A 14,727-nucleotide genomic window follows, 5' to 3' on the forward strand; every position below is an offset into this window, starting at 1 on the left:
CAAAACTTAATAATCGGTGGAGACTTAAATTGTACATTGGATGCTTATTTGGATAGATCATCAACTTAAAGAAAACTAAAATCCCAATCAAGTGAATTTCTAAACTCATATATTAATACTACCAACATTAAGGATGTTTGGAGAATTGAAAACCCATCGGGTCGAGAATATTCATTTTACTCACCGGTACATAAAACCTACTCAAGGATAGATTATTTTTTAGTAGACTCAAAACTTATCCCATTTACCTATAACTCGCAATATCATAATATCATAATCTCAGACCATGCTCCACTAACATTTATGATTAAACTAAACGGAATATGGTAGAGACACAGTCACAATGGAGACTTAATCCCCTAATCTTAAAAGAAAAGTTATGTAATGAATACCTCGTAAAACAGATTAATATGTTTTTTGAGGCTAATGATAGCCCTGAAATCTCTGCTTCACTTCTTTGGGAAACATTTAAAGCATTTGTGCGAGGAGCATTAATCTCTTCTCAATCATTTCTTAACAAAGAGAATAGGGCCAAACAACAGAAATTGGAAATGGAAATAAGGCAATTAGACATAGAAAATGCAGCAGCACCATCCATGATAAAACACAATAAAATTGCAGTACTGAAATATAAATTGAACAAGATATACTCAGACCAAGTTATAAAACTTCATCAACATACAAAACAATTAAATTTTGAATTTGGTGATAAACCACAAAAACTATTAGCGCGACAACTTCGTAAACTGGATGGGGAAAAAACAATTTACAAAATTAGAACAGACAAGGGAGAAACACTAACACTGCCTAAAGATATTAATGAAAGATTTTTACAATACTATCAAAAATTGTACTCATCTAAAATGACAGAACAATCAGCAGGAATGGAAACATTTCTACAGAAATGTAAGCTTGTGGGTTTAGATCAGAAAGAGAGAGAATCACTGGGTGCTGAAATTACGATAAAAGACATCGAAGAGTCAATTAAATCTTTAAAAAAATGGAAAGGCTGCAGGTCCTGATGGTCTAAGTTCTGAATTTTATAAAAAAATTTATGATCTGGTTTCTCCACGCCTACAGACACTGTACAAATACGCTTACACTCAACAGAAACTCCCAGAAACTCTAAATGAATCTACAATCATACTCATACCAAAAATGGATAAGGATCTTGAAGACCCAGGTTCATATAGAGCGATAGCCCTTTTAAATACTGATCAGAAAATATTAACTAAAATTCTATCTCATAGATTGAGCTTAGTGATTAACAAATTAATACACCCTGACCAAACAGGTTTTATTCCAAAACGTTATTCATTTTATAATCTGAGAAGACTATTCAATATTATATACTCCAATAGAATTCCTAATGCAGATCTAGCAATTATTTCGTTAGATGCTGAAAAAGCATTTGACCAGGTAGAATGGCCATATTTATTTTCGGTGATGGAAAAATTTCAATTGGGAGAGAAGTACTGTACATGGGTTAAATTGTTATACTCTAATCCAACAGCTAGAATATTAACAAACCAAATGTTATCAACTAAATTTAACCTCTCTAGAGGTTGTAGACAAGGATGTTCACTATCCCCACTATTATTTGCTCTTGCAATCGAACCCTTAGCAGAAAGCGTTAGAACCCATACAGGAATATACGGATATAACACTAGAGAAACAAGGAATAAAATTTCCTTATATGCAGATGATGTACTAATATATATTACAAAGTTAGAAACTAGTATTCCAAATCTATTAAATTTAATAACTCAATTTGGTCAGTTCTCAGGATATAGAATTAATTGGAATAAAAGTGAAATCATGCCAATAACAAAACTCAATCTACATACATTACAACAATCCCCTTTTAAAATAGTTAAAGATAAATTTAAATACTTTGGAATCTATGTAACTAAGACATATACCTCTTTATTTAAACTAAATTTTCCACCCTTACTGAATAAACTACACAAGAATATTCAATACTGGAAAACACTTCCCATTTCAATGCTTGGTAGAATTAATGCTATAAAAATGATCTTCTTACCGCAACTACTTTACCTATTTCAATTAATCCCGATATATATCCCAAAATCTTTTTTCAAAAAAGTCCACTCCATTGTTACAAGTTTTATCTGGGATTATAAGAATCATAGAATAAGTAAAAAACATTTATGTAAGTCAAAGATAAATGGAGGTTTGGCTTTGCCAAATTTCTTGTTTTATTTTTGGGCAGTCCATATTAAAAACATGAATTTCTGGCTGGAAGAAATGGATCAACAACCAGATTGGTTAAGGATGGAAAAGGAAGACTGTTTACCTTTTGAAATTGGGCCGATCATATTTGCTACCACAAAACTGCACAAAAAAACCTATAAGGAAAACCCCATAATATATAGTGGAATACGAATTTGGAAACAATTTAAAAAAGTTTTAAAATTGAATAATATACCACTATGCCTTCCCATTGTAAATAATCCCTTATTCAAACCATCCTTTTTGGATAAGGGTTTCACACAATGGAAAAATTATGGAATTAAAAAGATTGGACATCTTTATGGGAAAGGTACTTTTCTTTCATTTCAGGAGTTACAACAGAATCATGGACTGCACTCAAATAATTTCTTCAGATATCTACAAATTAGAGATTATGTTAAATCTAACACACAAGTCTACAGGACTAGGGAACCAGAAATCCTTGATGAATGTTAGAACAAGCATCCTAACACTGAAAAATTAATAGCTTATATTTATAACACCCTCCTAAACAATGAGGTACCACCGACGGAACCATATAGACACACATGGGGAAATGAATTAGGTCATCCTATAACGAAAGATTTGTGGGACGAAAGTTTAAAACATATACATCAATGTTTGTTAAATGCCAGACATGCTTTAATACAATTTAAAGTCTTACATAGATTACACTACTTACACTACTCTAAAATAAAACTAAATAGAATCTTCCCACAAATCTCTCCTATTTGTGATAAATGTCTACATCTAGATGCTAATTTAACACATACGTTTGCAAACTGTATAAAAATTAAACATTTCTGGACTGATATTTTTGAAATAATTTCAGAAGTTATTAATACAAAACTGGATCCAAACTCAAAATTAATAATACTTGGAATATCAGAGCAAAGTTTAACACTCACAAAAAGCCAAAGAAATTTCCTCGACTACAGTATAATAACCGGGAAAAATTAATATTAAAATTTTGGAAAGGCCCTACGACCCCCACAATTAAAATGTGAATTTTGGAAATGTCGGAGATCCTATATCTAGAAAGAATTAGACTTGTCTTAATGGACAAACAAGAACTTTTTGATAAAATATGGGCTCCATTCATTAATTATCTCACGGGATAGATTGGCCCAGCACGAAAACCCAACTGAAACTTGCTCAGGATTAGATGAAAAGTCATACTTTATAATCTACGAACCTATCTCCAATGACGTATTATAAGTAATCCATTCCACCTTTTTTGTTTTTTTTGTTATTTGTAACTCTTTTTTCTCTCTTTCTCTCTTCTTCTATATAAAAAAAACATTAGAAGCAGAAGTAATCGACAATTGAAAATTTTAATAATGTATGACTGATGTATATGAAAAGTTTTTTTACTATAATATGTAACTATACTTTATAATATTACTTCTAATAAAAATATTATTAAAAAAATATATAAAATAAAATAAAATAAATTAGAGGAAATCTGAAGAAAGAAACTAGAGAAATATATATATGTGTGTGTATACATCTATATCACATTTTTACATGAATTGGGCATCAAAACTAAAACTGAGCCAATCTTCAATTTGGCAACACACTGTCTCATCGGCCATCTATGTCACTCAGATCCACAAGGTAATGTACCGTTTAGATCACATGCGGTGTCCACTCAGATGGATGCAGTGATCAGGTGAATGAAGTCGAAATGGTGTTTGCAATTTTATTATTCCATGTGGTATTCATCAACATAGAAAGGAATAAGAAATACGTGCACTTACTGTGCCAACCAGGTCTTTGGTAGACACCACGCGACAACCGTTACACAAAATGTATTTGTGTATTCTGATGCCATTTTCAGAAACTTGTCATCAATGTGCTATCTTTTCTTATATTTGTTGTTGCTATTATGTTAGTCATGAACCCAATAAGGTGCTTGTCAAGGAATCTGAAATTTGACCCCATATGTCATTTCTTTGTGTGCAGCTTTGTAAATATCTATATTACTAAAAGTCTGATCTTGACCGCTTTTGGCTCGCTGTGGCATGATTTCTGAGAAAACGCCGTGACCTATGGCCGTAATTTTTTGCCACCTCGCTCAGAGCCCCCCTCCGCCTTCTGGGACTGGAGGATTTTTCCCATCGATGAAAAATCAGAGAGATATTAATGTTTTTTTTTTAATTGCCATTCTCTCTGCTGCCCCTGCTGGTGGGAGGGGGGAGGGGCTATAAAACCCTGAAGTGATGTGCCTCACTCAGTCTCTGCAAGATGGACGAACCAAGAGGGTCACGTCTCTCTGAGCTCTGAATAACACTGAACACATGTCTATTCAAATGTGAGTGCCCTTAATATGGTTTGAAAATGAAAATATGGTTGGTTTGAGGTAAAAATGCACTGCTAATGAAGTAAAAAAGCATTGCTAATGAAGTAAAAATGCACTGCTAATGGTTGTTTGGGTTGAAGTAAAAATGCACTGCTAATGGTTGTTAGTGTTTAAAAAATGTTGTGAATCTCTCTCCTGTCAATCACACCATGAAGGCCACACCTTTTCCGGTGGAAAGGGGAGGGATTATAAAACCCGGAATAGTGGGTGTGGCTCAGTCTATGTATGATGGGGGAGGGAGAGGTCACAACTCTGAGCTGTGAATCAACTGAACACACTGAATGTCTACTGAACTGTGTGTGGTGTTTTGTGTGGTTTTTTGGCGGTTTTGCCTTGCTTGAAATGGTATGAAACTGCATTTGAATATGGTGGCCTTGCACCCTGCATGAAATGGTATGAAACTGCATTTGAATGTGGTGTTTTTGCACCCTGCATGAAATGGTATGAAACTGCATTTGAATTTGGTGGCCTTGCACCCTCCTTGAATGGTATGAAACTGCACTTGAATTTGTTGGCCTTGCGCCCTGCTTGAAGTGGTATGAAACTGCACTTGAATTTGGTAGTCTTGCACCCTGCTTGAAGTGGTTGGAAACTGCTCTTGAATTCGGTGCCCTTGCACCCTGCTTGAAGTGGTAGGAAACTGAACCTGAATTTGGTGGCCTTGCTCCCTTCTTGAAGTGGTATGAAACTGCACTTGAATTTTGCTGCCTTGCACCCTGCCCGAAGAGGTAAGAAACTGCACTTGAATTTGGTGGCCTTGCACCCTGCTTGAAATGGTAGGAAAATGGATTTGAATTTGGTGGCCTTGCACTCTGCTTGAAATGGAATTTCAAGGAATACCTGTGAATACCCCCCCCCCCCCCCCCACTAGCCACCAATATTGGAATTGGTGGAGAGGAAGGAATATTGCGTTGGGGGACCAGCCCTCCCATGTGAACATGGGACCCAACGGGTCCCACTTAGTCTAGTAATATATATATATATATATATATGCATATATTTATATATATGCATATATTTATATGTATATACTTTTTAAACTGTGTGTGTGTGTGGGTATATGTTATTTTGATTTTGCCTTTGATTCATTACTCCGCGAAAACCAGACGCAAAAACGCCGAGTTTTATACCATTTCACTAGCGATTTTACTTTTACATTCGCTGATCCACTCCTCATTAAATCTAGTAATTTTTCTGTACACAATAAAATCCTCCCCCCCACCCCTCACTAATTTTTGCACCTCCCGCTGGCCACCTTCTCATCGCGTGCCTCGCGCGACCATAACGGCTGCTGCCGCCCGGCGCTCCTCCACTCCCCCTTCTCCTCGGCCCGGCTCTGTCACGCTGGCGGAAGCCAAAGATCGGCTGGTCCCCCCGCCATCCTCGCTGGCGGCCCGCAGGCTCACTCGGCATCACGCCCGCCCGCCCACTCCATCCTCCCCCCCCCCCCTCCCTGTACCCAGGGTCTGAAGCACCGAGGATGCGAGGCCATGAAGCTGAGGCTCACTCTGAGGCCGACGACTGCTGGGCGGCCCTACCCCTCTCCTCCCTCCCTTCTTAATATAATATCAATGGGGGTGGTTAGTGTGTGTGTGTGTGTGAAGGGTGGTTAGTGTGTGTGTGTGTGTGTGAGGTTGGTTATTGTGTGTGTGTGAGAGGTTGGTTAGTCTGTGTGTGACGCCTCAGGCTGCCCCCTCCCCTTGCAATCGCTGTTGCGGGAACACACCCAACGGGTCTGCACTTGGTCTAGTTATATATATAATTGCCTTTATGGTTTATGTACATCTTCTGACAAATAAGATAGAGAGTAATAGTGATACTTTAAATCAAAGTTGCTTCTGATCAATGAGAAGGACATTTATTTACCTCTAACTTGCCTCTCACACACAGACACACACAAACACACATTCATATAAATATATATATAAGTTAAATTTAATTTTGTGCAAAGTGTGTAGGTATGTTACAAAACTTACCTTCAGCGGCACTGCAGTTCTGCCACTGGCCGTGTGCGCGACTTTGGCGCCTTTGAGGGGAGGATAAAATGCGGTTTTTCTCCTACCTGTCCTGGATATATTTTCTCGGAGTGCAAGCTTTTGCTGAAGAATTGTTCCGACGGCTGTTCTGTGATTTAAAAAAAAAAATCGCCCGATATGTTCAGTGCTGGATTTAACGCTTGAATTTAAAAATCAGTTTCTAAAGCCGTCAACGCCGACAACGGGGACGGATTTCACGTACGGGACAGGTAAAGGAAAGCCGTTTATTTTATGTATAAAAGTGCTTCTTAAGATGCCATTAATCCATATTTTACGTTGCGAAATGGTGATTTAGGACCCATACGAACCGGCGGTATTTTTCCTGCCAATATGGGGTTTAAATTCACCGCAACCGCAATGTTCCAAACGATCGCGTTCCTCAAAAACCCACTCACAAGATTATTTAAATGGTCATTAATTTACAAGAATTAAACACTAATTTCCTTCCATTTGGCCTATAAATCCATGACAATGAGATTTAAAAATCATGTTATATTGTGAATTCTTGTGTGAATGTTATTTGGACACTTAGGCTATTTAATAAAATGTTAATCTTTTCTTAAGAAATGGATAGATGTTTAGATCTAGTAATTGAATTTTGTAATTAGCTACAATTGGGTAACTAACTAATTATATGAGTAATGAGGAAGGGTTAGTTAGCAGTCTTGTTTTGCGTGGCCCCTTGGGCAAGAGTGACCATAATATGGTTGAGTTCTTCATTAGGATGGAGAGTGACATAATTAAATCAGAAACAAGGGTTCTGAACTTAAAGAAAGGTAACTTTGAGGGTATGAGACGTGAATTGGCCAAGATAGACTGGCAATTGATTCTTAAAGGGTTGACGGTGGATATGCAATGGAAGGCATTTAAAGGCTGCATGGGTGAACTACAACAATTGTTCATCCCAGCTTGGCAAAAGAATAAATCAGGGCAGGTAGTGCATCCATGGATAACAAGGGAAATCAGGGATAGTATCAAAACAAAAGATGAAGCATACAAGTTAGCCAGAAAAAGCAGCCTACCAGAGGACTGGGAGAAATATGTGAAGAGAAAAAGATTAGCAAATGTAGGTCCCTTGCAGTCAGAAACAGGTGAATTGATCATGGGGAACAAGGACATGGCAGACCAATTGAATAACTACTTTGGTTCTGTCTTCACTAAGGAAGACATAAATAATCTGCCGGAAATAGCACGGGCCGGGGGTCAAATGAGATGGAGGAACTGAGTGAAATCCAGGTTAGCCGGGAAGTGGTGTTAGGTAAATTAAATGGATTAAAGACCGATAAATCCCCCGGGCCAGATAGGCTGCATCCCAGAGTACTTAAGGAAGTAGCCCCAGAAATAGTGGATGCATTAGTGATAATTTTTCAAAACTCTTTAGATTCTGGAGTAGTTCCTGAGGATTGAAGTGTAGCTAATGTAACCCCATTTTTTAAAAAGGGAGGGAGGGAGAAAACGGGGAATTACAGACCAGTTAGTCTAACATCGGTAATGGGGAAACTGCTAGATTCAGTTATTAAAGATGGGATAGCAGCACATTTGGAAAGTGGTGAAATCATTGGACAAAGCCAGCATGGATTTGAGAAAGGTAAATCATGTCTGACGAATCTTATAGAATTTTTCGAGGATGTAACTAGTAGAGTGGATAAGGGAGAACCAGTGAATGTGTTATATCGAACTTTCAGAAGGCTTTCAACAAGGTCCCACATAAGAGATTAGTATACAAATTTAAAGCACACGGTATTGGGGGTTGATTATTGATGTGGATAGAGAACTGGCTGGCAGACAGGAAGCAAAGAGTAGGAGTAAACGGGTCCTTTTCAGAATGGCAGGCAGTGACTAGTGCTGGGACCCCAGTTATTTACAATATATAATAATGATTTGGACGAGGGAATTGAATGCAACATCTCCAAGTTTGCAGATTACACGAAGCTGGGGGGCAGTGAGGAGGATGCTAGGAGGCTGCAAGGTGACTTGGATAGGTTGGGTGAATGGGCAAATGCATGGCAGATGCAGTATAATGTGGATAAATGTGAGGTTATCCACTTTGGTGGCAAAAACAGGAAAGTAGACTATTATCTGAATGGTGGCCGATTAGGAATAGGGGAGATGCAACGAGACCTGGGTGTCATGGTACACCAGTCATTGAAAGTAGGCATGCAGGTGCAGCAGGCAGTGAAGAAAGCGAATGGTAAGTTAGCATTCATAGCAAAAGGATTTGAGCATATGAGCAGGGAGGTTCTACTGCAGTTGTTCAGGGTCTTGGTGAGACCACACCTGGAGTATAGCGTACAGTTTTGGTCTCCTAATCTGAAGAAAGACATTCTTGCCATAGAGGGAGTACAGAGAAGGTTCACCAGACTGATTCCTGGGATGTCAGGACTTTCATATGAAGAAAGACTGGTTAGATTCGGTTTGTACTCGCTAGAATTTAGAAGTTTGAGGGGGGATCTTATAGAAACTTACAACATTCTTAAGGGGTTGGAGTGGCTAGATGCAGGAAAATTGTTCCCGATGTTGGGGAAGTCCAGAAAAAGGGGTCACAGTTGAAGGATAAGGGGGAAATCTTTTAGGACCGAGATGAGAAAAAAAATTTCACCCAGAGAGTGGTGAATCTCTGAATTCTCTGCCACATTGGCCATATTTAAGAGGGAGTTAGATGTGGAAATTGTGGCTTAAGGTATCAGGGGGTATGGAGAGAAGGCAGGTACAGGATACTGAGTTGGATGATCAGCCATGATCATATTGAATGGCGGTGCAGGCTCGAAGGGCCAAATGGCCTAATCCTGCACCTATTTTCCAAGTTTCTATGTTTCTATATATGCTTTAATTTCAGGTCATCCAAGTAAGATTGTTTAATATTTGTTTCAAAATGCTTCAATCTATAATAACTGAAAATTTATTTCTGTTCTCTTAATTTTTAATAACGTTTTGGGCTTTTGACTGTCCTCGATCACAGCTTTTGTGTTAAGTCAATGGAAAAGCAACTAGATGCTAATTTCCGAGTATGAAAATGGCCATAGCTTTTTTTAATACTGAAGATATGAAAGTGAATTAGGTGTCAAATTAAACTTCTTTTTATGCTTTATCTGATGGGATAAATTGCAGACATGATTTTTTAAATTTCAAAATTTTGTAAAATTGCTAGTGTGTGTTAAAGCAATACGGGAAGCTGCACAATACAATGCAATGGAAACTACGCAAAGGAGGGGGCTGGAGAGGAAAGATGGGAGGGAAATGGGGGAACAGGGGGAAAACATTTACAATATGTGAGGTGATAGATGAGCTGCATCAAACAAAGATCATAGAGCTATAATCATAGAGCTATAATCATTGCTAGCGCCCAGGGTTCCTGCGTGCCCCGGGACTGGCTGCAGCAAAGATCCGCTCCTCTATAAACTGTGGGCTGCAGCCCAGGTCCGCTATAGGATCTTTGCTCACGACCGTATGAGAGAGGGTCAGGGATTGTGATTGGCCGCTGCTGCCAGCCACCCGTCTGCTGTCCACTCCCATTGGCCAGTGTCCGGAAGAACAGGGATTGTGATTGGCTGCCGCTGCACGGCAACTAGATAATATCACATTACCATTGCTCCAAATCTAGCCACCTCCATCGTTGATTGGACGAGATGACTGTCCGTCAACGACGGGGGACGGGACTGGATTTACTCTCTTCCCATTGGCCAGTGTCCGGGATGACAGGTGCTGTGATTGGCCGCTGTTGCCCGGCAACTAAACAATAACCCATTGCTATTGGTCCGGAGGAGGCATTCCCCATTGTTGATTGGAGAAGCCTCCTGTCAGTTACTGACGGGAGGGAGGGACGGCTGCCAGAGTAGCCAATCAGTTCCTGCTAAAGTGTTCAAGAAGGAACAGCAGATGCTGGAAGATCGAAGGTACACAAAAATGCTGAAGGAACTCAGCGGGTGCAGCAGCATCTATGGAGCGAAAGAAATAGGTGACGTTTCGGGCCGAAACCCTTCTTCAGACCCTGCTAAGGGAGGGGCGGGGATAGCGCGCCGCTAATGGGAATGAGGGTGACGTGGAGGGGCAGGACCGCAACCGTGGAGCGGGAAGACACGGGTGAGGGGGAGAGGGTCATGTGAGGGGGAAGACACGGGTGAGGGGGAGAGGTCAATGTGAGGGTTGAGTTTGAAAATGTGAGGGGGGAGAGGGATGTGAGGGGGAGAGTTGGGTCATGTGAGGGGGAGAGGGTCAGTAGGGAGAGGTCTGTTGGTGGGAGGGGGGTCATGTGAGGGGGAGAGGGTCATGTGAGGGGGGGAGGGGTCATGTGAGGGGGGGAGGGGTCATGTGAGGGGGGAGAGGATGTCACCTGTGGGGGGTTGGGAGGGATTGGAGGTATCACCTGCTGGGGGAGGAGAGATGGGGGAATGTGCCACAGGAAATACAGAGTGAGGGGATTGGGTGGGGGGTTCACGTGGAGGGGGAGAAGGTCCCCCATGTCTCCATCTCCATCTTTCTCTCTCGACCCCCTTCTCCCTCTCCCCCTTCTCCCTCTCCCCCTTCTCCCTCTCCCTCCTCCCTCTCCTCCTTCTCCCTCTCCCCTTCTCCTTCCCCCCTTCTCCTTCCCCCCTTCTCCTTCCCCCCCCTTCTCCCTCCCCCCCTTCTCCCTCCCCCCCTTCTCCTTCTCCCCCTTCTCCCCTCCCCCCCTTCTCCCTCTTCTCTCTTCTCCCTCTCCCCCTTCCCCCTCTCCCCCTCTCCCTCTCCCCCCTCTCCCTCTCCCCCCTCTCCATCTCCCCCCTCTCCATCTCCCCCCTCTCCATCTCCCCCCTCTCCATCTCCCCCCTCTCTCTCTCTCCCCATCTCTCTCTTCCCCATTCTCTCTCCCCCCCCTTCTCTCTCCCCCCCCCTTCTCTCTCTCTCGCCCCCCCCCTTCTCTCTCCCCCCCCCTCTCTCTCCCCCTTCTCTCTCTTCCCCCTTTCTCTATCTTCCCCTTCGCTCTCTTCCCCCTTCTCTCCCCCCTCTCTGTCTGTCCTCTCTGTCTCTCCCCCTTCTCTCTCCCCCCCCCCTCTCTCTCTCTCTCTCTCTCTCTCTCTCTCTCTCTCTCTCTCTCACTCTCCCCCCCTTCTCTCTCTCTCCACCCCTCTCAGACGGCCAATGTAACCCCTCTCTCCCCCCACAGGCCCCACCATGGCCGTGCCTGCGGCCCCTACCCTCTGCTCCGAGCGTTTCGGCTCCGGACCGCCCCGGCTCTACGTAGGGGCGGCTGGCGGGCGGCTGGTGGGACAGCACGAGGACACGGGCCGAATGTCCAGCTCGCTGTCCAGCACCCTCTCTGTGAGTGAGGGAGGGAGGGAGAAGGGTGGGGACGGGTGAGAAAAGAGAGGGGTGAGGGGGGGTCAGAAATCGGAGGTGCAAAGGGACTTGGCAATGCTGGTGCAGGATTCACCAAAAGTTAATCTGCGAGTCGAATCGGTAGTAAAGAAAGCAAACTCAATGCCAGCATTTATTTGTATACAAAAACAGGGATGTAATGCTGAAGCTCTTAACAGGCACTGGTAAGGCCACACTTTGAATATTGTGAACAATTTGGGCAATATCTTCGGAAGGATGTGCTGGTTCTGGAGAGGGTCCAGAGGAGGTTTACAAGAATGATCCCAGGAATGAGTAGGTTAATCTATGATGAGCAGGAAAGAACTGCAGATGCTGGTTTAAATCGAAGGTAAACGCAAAATGCTGGAGTGACTCGGCGGGATTTCTCTCCAGAGATGCTGCCTGTCCTGCTGAGTTACTCCAGCATTTTGTGTCAACCTATGACGAGCGTTTGTCGGCACTGGGCCTGTACTCGCTGGAGTTTAGAAGAATGAGGGGAGGGAGTTGGGGAGACACACCTCATTGAAACATAGAATAGTGAAAGGACTGGATAGAGTGGATGTGGAGAGGATGTTTCCACTAGTGGGAGAGTCTAGGGCAAGAGGTCATAGCCTCTGAATTAAAGGACGTTCTCTTAGGAAGGAGGTGATGAAGAAAGGGTAGTAAATCTGTGGAATTATTTGCTACAGGCTGTGGAGGCAGAGTCAGTTGATATATTTAAGTCCGAATAGATAAATTCTTGATTAGTACAGGTGATTAATACGGGTCACGGGGAGAAGGCTGGAGAATGGGGTTAGGAGGGAGAGCCACGATTGAATGGTGGAATAGACTGGATGGGCCGAATAGCCTGATTCTGCTGCTGTCACATAATCTTATGAATAAATGCCTTTCTCCTTTATCATCATTACTTTTTGCACATCTTTCATTAATTTGTTCTATATTTCTCCACATCACCATTTGTATCTCTCCTTTCCATTTCTCCTGACTCTCAGTCTGAAGAAGGGTCTTGACCCAAAACATTATATATTCCTTTCCCCAGGGATGCTGCCTGTTCTTCTGAGCTACTCCAATTTTATGTGTCTCTCTTCGATTTAAACCAGCATCTGCAGTTCCCACTTACACACACATACCCACACACATCTTTACACACACATATACACACACAAATACACACACACTAGTGGCGGCGCGGCTCTGGCTGCAGCGGCTCTCCGGCAGTCCTGTTAGTTTTGTGTTTTTTGGTTTGTTTATTTTCGTTTTGGTTAGTCTAGTTTTTGGTTTTTAGTTTGTGTTTTGGGGGGGGGGGTTGAAACGGGGCTTGCTGTCTCTCCCTGCGGGGGAATGCGACTTTTTTGTCGTATTCCCCTTCTCTGCCTCCGTCTGCGCTGAGGCCTAATGGCGGAGCTGGCGACCTCGAGGCTCAGGAGGCAGAGCCCGCCAGGACTCGCACTGAGCTCGCTCCCGTGAGGACGGCCCGGCTCGGGGCTGGAACAGGGCTTCCGTGAGGGGCTGTGACGGCCGGCCCGAGGAAGGAACGGTGCTCCCGTCGAAGTAGCCGAGCTCGGGGAGGTACGGCGTTCCCAGCCTGAGGGAGGAGCGGTGCCCGGTCGGGGCGGCCCAGCCTGAGGAAGGAGCGGTGCCCGGTCGGGGCGGCACAGCCTGAGGGAGGAGCGGCGCCCGGTCGGGGCGGCCTGGCGCGAGGGAGGAGCGGCGGCCTGGCGCGAGGCTGAGACGGTGGCAGTACTCACGTGAGGGCGATCCGGCTCGGGGCTGGAACGATGCTCCGGGGGCTGGGACGGCAGTTCTGGCGGCGGTGGCCTGAGACCGGGGGTTCGGCCGCGGGCCAGCGGCTGCGTCAGCAGGTCTGGTGAGCGGCAGCTTCGACTACCCCGGGCCGCGGTGTTTGAGCCGCGAGGAACATCGCCCGGGGGGTATCGCCTCAGCGCAGAAGGAGAAGAGGAGGGAAGAGACTGCAGCCCTAAGACTTTTGCCTCCATCACAATGAGGAGATGTTGGGTGGACTCACTGTGGTGGATGTTAATATGTGTTTATTGTTGTTTTTTATTGTATTGTATTATATGTAATGACTGCTTAAATTTCGTTCAGACTTCGGTCTGGATGACAAATAAAAGGAATTCAATTCAATATACACATACACACACTCACAGACATATGCGCGCGCACACACACACATTGACTCCATCTGCACTTCAGGCCAGCAACATAGGACCAGGCTCAACCCAGGCACCACCTCTTTTCCCCTCTCCCATCAGGCTAGAGGTACAGACACCTGTACATCTGTCAACTCCTGTACATTGGCGAGACCACGCGTAGGCTCGGCGATCGTTTTGCTGAACACATCCGCTCAGTCTGCCTTAACCTACCAGTTGCTCCCAGTTGCTCAGCACTTTAACTCCCCCTCCCATTCCCACACTGACCTTTCTGTCAGTTCTGTCAAATTGGAGGAACAACACCTCATATTTTGCTTGGGCAGCTTACACCCAGTGGTATGAACATTGACTTCTCTAACATAGAAACGTAGAAAATAGGTGCAGGAGTAGGCCATTCGGCCCTTCGAGCCTGCACCGCCATTCAATATTATCATGGCTGATCATCCAACTCAGTATCCTGTACCTGCCTTCTCTCCATACCCCCTGATACCTTTAGCCACAAGGGCCACATCTAACTCCCTCTTAAATATAGCCAATGAACTGGCTTCAACTACCTTCTGTGGCAGAGAATTCC

Source organism: Amblyraja radiata, chromosome 13 (genome assembly GCF_010909765.2).
Source record: "Amblyraja radiata isolate CabotCenter1 chromosome 13, sAmbRad1.1.pri, whole genome shotgun sequence".
Classification (NCBI taxonomy): Eukaryota; Metazoa; Chordata; class Chondrichthyes; order Rajiformes; family Rajidae; genus Amblyraja; species Amblyraja radiata.